The sequence below is a fragment of the Sceloporus undulatus genome, chromosome 7 (genome assembly GCF_019175285.1).
Source record: "Sceloporus undulatus isolate JIND9_A2432 ecotype Alabama chromosome 7, SceUnd_v1.1, whole genome shotgun sequence".
In the NCBI taxonomy this organism is placed as follows: domain Eukaryota; kingdom Metazoa; phylum Chordata; class Lepidosauria; order Squamata; family Phrynosomatidae; genus Sceloporus; species Sceloporus undulatus.
In genome coordinates this window covers 31,584,594-31,592,698 of record NC_056528.1, presented here as the reverse complement: position 1 = coordinate 31,592,698, position 8,105 = coordinate 31,584,594, and the positions used below count along the sequence as shown (strand labels likewise).

At 44.2% G+C, this 8,105-nt stretch overlaps 1 pseudogene; it reads right to left on the bottom strand.

The window, feature by feature from the left end:
• Window positions 1-7,164: 7,164 nt before the first annotated feature.
• LOC121937404 lies at window positions 7,165-7,297 on the bottom strand (annotated as a pseudogene).
• Window positions 7,298-8,105: the final 808 nt, after the last annotated feature.

The window sequence follows — 8,105 nt, the reverse complement described above, 5'->3', positions numbered from 1 at the left end:
AAATGCATTGCAAAGGACCCTTGAGAAACCCAAGGCATTGCATTCCTGTGGGCATTCAGAAGGAACCAATGTATTCCTGCAGCCAATTTCCAATTATTAGTTGAAGTACTTCCCTGGGAGATGCTAAAGCCTTTGGGCCTTTTAATACAAACCATGCAGGTTCTGGAGAAAGTGGGGGATGGAAGTCATTTTATAACTGCAGAATGCCAGAGAAGCTGCCTAGTGATGGACAGCAAGTGGAAGAAAGCAATGCCTTGCAAATGCCCAACATGGAATTAGAGTGCGATTTGTAGCCACAAGATGTTATTTGTTGCAGACAGCAGCTCTGAGGGCTTTAAAAGGGAATTAGCTGAACCAAGACCATGCCAACCTGATGCCCTCCAGAAGCATTTGGTGCACCAGGTGCCAGAATCCTTATAGCATGAACAAACATCCCTCGGGGCTGTGTTGCAAACAAGAAGTGCCCCAAGATGGATGAGAAGGGATTGAAACCCTTGGCATTTGGGCTGGATGACTAGGAAGGCTCCTCCTAGATAATTTGTATTTACCAGGCAATGCCAAGCGCACATGCTTTGCGGTGACCTCCCTCCCTGTTTATTAGGATTAAAGTATATACTGTGATGTTATGAGGTTACACTTATTTTCCTCCCCTCTGGTTCTAAGGTGCAAAATCAACAACTTAGAGGTAGTAGGTTTTGATCGGCTCGGTTTCGGGGGAAAGTGGAGGGGCGAATATTTTTGGAATCTCCTTCCCACAAATTTGCAGACCACCAACTCTTTAGACTACTTTAAGTCTAAATGAAAGACTATTCTGTTCAGGGAAGCCTTCCAACTTTGGTCTTGATTTGATGACTCCACATTATTTGTATTTACGCTTTTATAGTATCGTTTCAACTTTGTCATAGTAACATAATATTAATTTTATAATCTTGTTGGTGGTTTTAGATGGTGCGCTGCAGGCAGGCTTTTGTTTCCAGTTTGGATTGTTGTTTTCTCTCCTTAGTAAAGCGCTATGTAAAGCCTATGGCGCTATACAAATAAATGTCATCATCATCATCATCGTCGTCGTCATCATCATCCAAAGATCCCTGCTCAGCCATGAAAAACCACTGGGTGAACTTGAGTAAGCCACATATTCTCAGCCTTTGGGAAATCCTGCAATAGGGTCTCCATTAAGTCAGAATTGACTTGAAGGCACCCAACAACAAATCCAAAAATGCAAAAATATACCTTTCTAAGTTCTGTCTGCAACTCGGCTCAGAACGTGCTCAGCAATAACTCTTTTCTCTTCTTCCATTAAAAGAATTCTGGTGACTTTTTCACCTTTTTCACGGAACCTGGGCTTTTAGTAAGAAAAACAACGTAAACCCAACCAGCGTGAAACCTGCCCAGCCTTGACCTACACACCGTTCTGGGCAGAAGGTCGACTTTGGACCCATGGGAAGTAGTTGGAAAGCTAACTGAAGTGTTGACTTTAGGGGCATAGCATCGCCTTCGGTGGTTCTCGGGAGGAGAAGCATTGGTTGCACCTTCATATTAGCAGAAGGCATTCAGGGATTGGAATAGTTCATAAGATGAAAGTGCAAAGGCAGGTCTGATGCTGAACATAAAGAAAACAAAAACAACGACCACAGAAGGAATACTCAAATCCAATCCAGACAATGAGGAAATTGAATAAAGAATTCCCATATCTAGGATCCAACATTGACCAAAACAGAGACTGCAGTCAAGTAATAATAAGAAGAAGGACAGCTATGAAAGAATTGGAAAAGATGCTGAGGAGCAAAGACATATAACTGAACATTAAAGTCAGAATGGTCCAGGCCATTGTATTCCCCATCATCCCCATTTACGGATGTTAGAGCTGGACAGTGAAGGAAGCAGACAGAAAGAAAATCAACTCCTTTGAGAAGAATCCTTAGGATGATCCCATGGAGAGCCAAGAAGACAAACCAATGGGTTCTTGAACAGATCAGACCAAGGCTCTCCTTGGAAGCAAAGATGGTCAAGTGGAGATTGTTGTACTTCGGCCACAGAATGAGAATGCATGGATCACTAGAAAAAAAAAAATAATGCTAGGAAAGGTAGAAGGTAGAAGAAAGAGAGGAAGGCCACAAACCGGATGGATAGACTCAGTCAAGGGGTTATTATGGGCAAGGGCTTATTGCAAGATCTGGGCAAGAATGCAGTGGAAGATAGGGATCCTTGGAGATGTCTCATCCAAAGGGTTGCCATGAGTTGGAACCGACTCAAAGGCAGCTAACAACAACAAAAGGGAAGGAACATTGGTTTCCAACATCTCTGGAAGTCATGCTGGCTTTCGCATGAGGCTGAGAATCTTAACCTGCTCAACTGGTAGATGAAGCAACCCCAGCTTGAGTTTGATTCATCGGTGGAAGCTAATCTCAGATTGGCGCTGTCATGAGTCAAGTGCGTACTTGCCTCTTTATGGCTTGCACTTATGTTATGGAGTGCTCTTGTAATAAATCATGAGGAAAGGGAAATTATTAATATGTCTTGTGGTTCCTTCTCCTAACTGATGATGGCTGTTGTTCATGGCATTGCAAGCAAGTTGTCCTTCCTCATTTTCTGACCAAAATGCAGAATTAATGCCATTTGGCACCACTTTAGCTGCCCTGGCTCCATCCTGTGGAATCCTGGGATTTGTAGTTTTATGACATTTTTAGCCTTTTAGCGCTGGTGTCTCACCAAACTACAGATCCCATGATTCTGTAGGATTGTGTCGTGGCCATTAAAGTTGTGTCAAGCTGTATTAATTCTGCAGTGCGGATACACTTCCTTGTCTCCGCTATATTGAAATGTTATAAACACCTGCATCAGCAGTTTCATTCTATGCAAACTTATTTAAATATAGTTGATTCACTGATGGCATCGTTGGTTGCAAAAGAGAGAACAATCCTGTAATCCTATGCATTTCTACTGGGAAGTAAGACCTGATGAGTACAACGGCGCTTACACCAGGTAAATGAGCATCGGATTGCAGCATGAAGCAATGATGCTTTCTTACTGCCTATCCCATGATCCACATGAGAACCAGTATGGTGTAGTGGTTAGACTATTTGACTAGGAGAACTTGCAAGATACAGTATTCAAACAAGACAGAAATGTTAGTCTGTTTCAGCATGTGCATCTCAGGTTGCAAACCACTCTAGGCAGATAAAACCTGCTGCGGGCCTGTGTTGGGATCCCTTGCCAGGGAACTATATAGAACCCTGTCTATAGGTTTCTGCCACATATGTGAAGCCTGAATCTAACCATCCACTTCCAATAGACAAAAGCATCCACCAGCACCTCTCTGGTTATTGCATCCAGAGCACGCATGGTTGTATTTGCACAGAGTTTCATTCCAATCAGCTCCATGGATCAGCTTTCAGGTAGCGGCTTGGCTTCTGCCCTGACTGTGGGCTGTAATGACTCCTGGTCTAATTATTTCCTTTTCCGCAATCATTTTTGCCATCCCATGGGGAATGCGCTCCGATCTTCTCAGGCACAGAATAAAGGGATGCAGAGGATACTGCGTTGTCCTTTGCAAATGCTGTTTGATCAGCGTCAGAGGTTTGTAGATACATCTAGAAAGCAAATTTGTTAAGCAGCAGAAAGGCTGGCAATTAAGATGCATGGATGGAGGGAGGGAGGGAGGGGATAGACAGACAGTATTAACAAATATTCTATCATTTGTGAAGTGGAAGGCTTTCATGGCTGGCATCCATAGTTTATTGTGGGTTTTTCTGGCTATGTTCTAGAAGAGTTAATTCCTGACATTTCACCAGCAGCATCTCTGGCTTTGGCATCGTCAGATAATTCCTTGGACTCATACTTGTTAGTCTCTGTATCTAACTTCATTTACCCTGAAGATGCCAGCTGCAGATGCTGGTGAAAGATCAGGAATAAACTGTTCTAGAACATGACCACTATCTATCTATCTATCTATCTATGAAACATTATTAAATAAATACATTTTTTAAAAAATCTATTAAAAAGATAATCAGTTGTATATATTTCCAAATGTCAACTCCACTTCATTGGTAAGGATTTGTTGCCTGGTAAGTGTGTTGAGAGGAGAGCCAGACTGGAGTAGTGGTTTCAATGTCAGACTATGATTCTGGAGACCAGGGTTCGAATTCCAGCCTGGCCAGCTAAACCCACTGGGTGGCTTTGGACAAGTGACACTCTCTCAGCCTCAGGGGATGGCGATGGCAAACCCCTTCTGAAGAAACTTGCCAAGAAAAGCCTATGATGGCTTCACCTTAGGATCACCAAAAGTTGGAAACAACCTGAAGGCTCACAGCTACAACAACAACAAATGCATTGAGGACTGCAAGCCTAGCTGTGGAATTTGGGCAGTGCAGTTCTTGTCCATATCTACTCAGGAGTCAGCCATGTTGAGGAATTAGGTTTATGCACACATTTGAGTGAGTTGAAGAGTTTAAAAGTCCAAGCACCATAAGAAACCTAAAGCAGACACCTTTTCCCACCTCTGAGCATAATGTAAAGTTTCTCTATGCAAAGTGCCCCCAAGGAGCCGATGGCTCAGTAATCATTTACTCAGACTTCCTCCTTAGAAAACATGAATAGGATCGAGTGTAGGATCTGGCCGTTTGTCCTTGCCAACTTTGACACTTTCTGTGCCAAGCCAGAAACCATAAGGTGGAGATAAAATCCTCGCTTTGCATTGCTCCAGAAAACTGGTCCAGACTCACTGGGATCTCTTATGGAATTAGTCGTCCAAAGACAGAGTGACATTTGGGATCCCCAGAAAGCAGAAGTATCGGCTTTTTATCTCTGATCTCGGTGGCCCTTGTGTTCCTGAAATTCTTTTTGCAATCCTGTTGTAAAATTTCCAGGATTGGCACACACATCCTGGGAGCATGGGGCCTTTTCCTCATTCCAGCCGCTTTCTCCAAACAGACATTTGCATCATGTCAAGACTCCACCAGAGGAAACTTTCTTTTGGATGATTCAGTCAGATATCATTTCAGCCCAATCGGCTTTGGGTTTCTAACATGTGTCCATTTCATTGCTTTCCCCTGAGGCTGAGAGCCTGTGACTTTCCCAAAGCCACCCAGTAGGGAATCAAACGCTGGTCTCCAGAGCCACAGTCCAATGTCCAAACCTCTAAGCCATGCTAGTGTTGGTTCCACATTGCAGCAATAATGCAGTTTGACACCACCTTAGCTGCCATGGCCTTACCCTACAATACCATCTTGGGATCTGTAGTTTTGGGAGGTATCAGACCTCTTTGGCAGAGAAGCCTAAAGACCTTGCAAGACTACAGATCCATCGGATGGAGCCACAGTACTCCAGGTAGTATCAAACTGTGTCATTTCTACAGTGTAGTCACTGGTTCTCAATCTTTGCTCCTCCAGATGTTTTGGACTTCCATTTCCTGAATTCTTGGTTGTTGACCAAACTGTTGGAGCTTCTGGGAACTGAAGTCCAAAACCCTGGAGAACAAAAATTTGGGAATCACTGGGTGCACCCCCTGACTCCTCTTGGATCCAGATATGTTGCCAAAGTCATCCGGATTTCATGGCTGCAGAAGGCTTGAGTGTCCATCTATGGTCCGCAAAGGCGGTTCATGATCTCGTCTTGCAAAGAGGCAATGCATATATTCATAAAATCAGTTTAATAGACTTTTCATCCATGGAGACCAGTGCCATCTACTCTGACTGGCAGAAGCTCTAGAGAAAGGGGAATTTCCCTTTGCCAGACAACCTCCTGAAGGTGCTCTCAAAGCATGAGACACCAGGGCTTGGATCCAGAGAGTTTTTGAGTATGTACACACCATGTCTTGAAACGCTTCCAATTTCCTTATTGCAACTCTCTGTTCCTCCTCTGGCATGAGCATTACGTGGAATTGTTTTTCTAGTGACAGAACCATTTTTAAAAAGATCATCCCAAACTTGAAGGGCTGGTCCTCTTTGCATGCAAATTAGTCCATCCTGCGAAGGCAATCCGAGTGTGGTAGAAACCGATGACAAAAGACAATGGACGCTTTATCCTGCCAGGTCACCCGCTGACACGAAGGTGGCCATTTACTTTCATGCAGAGACAGCCATCCTTCTCCTTGGCATCAATCTCACTTATGTAATGTATGGGAAAGGGATTTTCCCCCCTTCCTTGTACAAGAAAAGTATTCACCGAGTCTTATGAAATGATGACCAAGTGTAAGGGCTTGGTTGGTTGCTTGGTGAGCTTGGAAATAGAAATGTCTAATAAAATCCAACAGCCCACAAACCCAAGGGAGGCAAGTGTGCAAAGAATATATTAAAACTGCTCAGCAGTATCACCCAATATATATATATATATATATATATATATATATATATATATATATATAATATATATTAGTATAGTGATCCCATATATATTATATAATGTATATGTGTGTGTGTCATACCACTCCGCTCAGGAGGGATGCAGTGTCTTTGCAATGGCTTTGAACTGTTTGGACCTAGAAGACCAAAGTTTGGGCATCACCGGTGTAGATGGACCCTCGGTGCACCACCAACATGGGAGTTCTCCACGGAATCATCTCTTCAGAAACATTTTGTTCCAGTGGAAGGTATGAGATGTCAGATTCTTTGAATTCAGGTTTTGTTCTCCCAAAGGGCCGGCACACCGAAAGGGGGATTAGAAAATGAATCACCGTGATTTCCCAGCAAGATTAAACCAGGAACTGGACAGTTGCCACAGTGACTGTTGTGTGTTGTCTTAGTGCTGAGGGTTTTGCATCAAGTTTCAGAAGTCAAGGGAAGAAGGAAAAAAGATCTAGCCTGAAAGAGATATATGCTGCCTCTTCCGCGCCAGTGCCCTCAGGCATGGATGGCATGAATTTCATGGCCAAGTGGGGAATCGAACCCTGGTCTCCAGAATTGCAATCCAACACTCAGGTGAAAATTCCCCAAGAACTTTGCTGCAATCTGTGAGACAGTAATGGACCATGATGGAGAATGATCCATCCTCACAAGAGCAACCCTGCTGTATTTTGCAACCAGATGATGATCCATCTGCATTTCTGCAATCTCTCTTGTGTTTTGTGGTCATTTGGTCCAAAGACTCATGCCATCCATGTCTGAGGGCCTTGGCGCGGAAGGGGCAGCAGATATCTTTTAGACAGTTTGATGCCATTTTAATAGCGTCACCAGAGCTCTGGGAAATTATGCAGTCAAGTTTCCCGAATTTGGGGGAAATCTCAGGGTTCAGCACACCTAGAGTGCAATGGATGAGCCTCACAATGGGAAAACCACCTTCGTAAGCATGGTGTCTCCCCTGCACTCCTGTGCAGCTCTGTGCATGGGTTTGTGTGTCTATTTGATTTTCATGGGGCATCAAAACTGATACTCAGTCATTTGACTATGCCTGGATAAGGCGAGTGCGTGGCTCTAGTTTCAGCTCCAAGTTCAGCAACACAGGGAACATCGCAACTCCCTGAACCTCCACTGGGTTTTAACTTGGAAACAGGAGCTTCCAGGTTGCCATGCCAAGAGAGCCAGATTGGAATTGTGGTTTGAGCATTGGACTAGGACTCTAGAGCCCTAGGTTTGAATCCCGGCTCAGCCAAGAATGACCTTGGGCAAGTCACGCTCTCTCAGCCTCAGAGGATGGCAATGGTAAACCCTCTCTGAAGAAATCTGCCAAGTAAACCCCATGGTAGGGTTGCCTTAGGATCACCAAAAGTTGGAAATGATTTGAACGCACACAACAACAACAACAACAACAACAACAACAACAACATGCAAAGGTGGCTCCCCATTTTGTGGCTCAGGCTGCATCTCCCTATCATTTTCAGAGGGAAGTGGTGCCTATCTTGTCATCTCACTCCGACACAAAGCTGGCACAGGTGCCAAGGGGAACATTGTGTGCCCAACTGTAATTTGGCCACCTCCTAAGTGGCTCTGGCTTCAACAGAGCCAGTGAAAGAGCAGGAAGAACATGTTTCTCCACCACCGTTTGGTTGGAATACCTCCATCTCTCCTCAGCCTCACCTTCTTAATGATACACCAGCCTTGGCTCCTGCCAAAAGTTCGGGGAGGTGGAGAATACAGACTGGGATCCTCCATTGATAGAGAGAAGCATAAAGT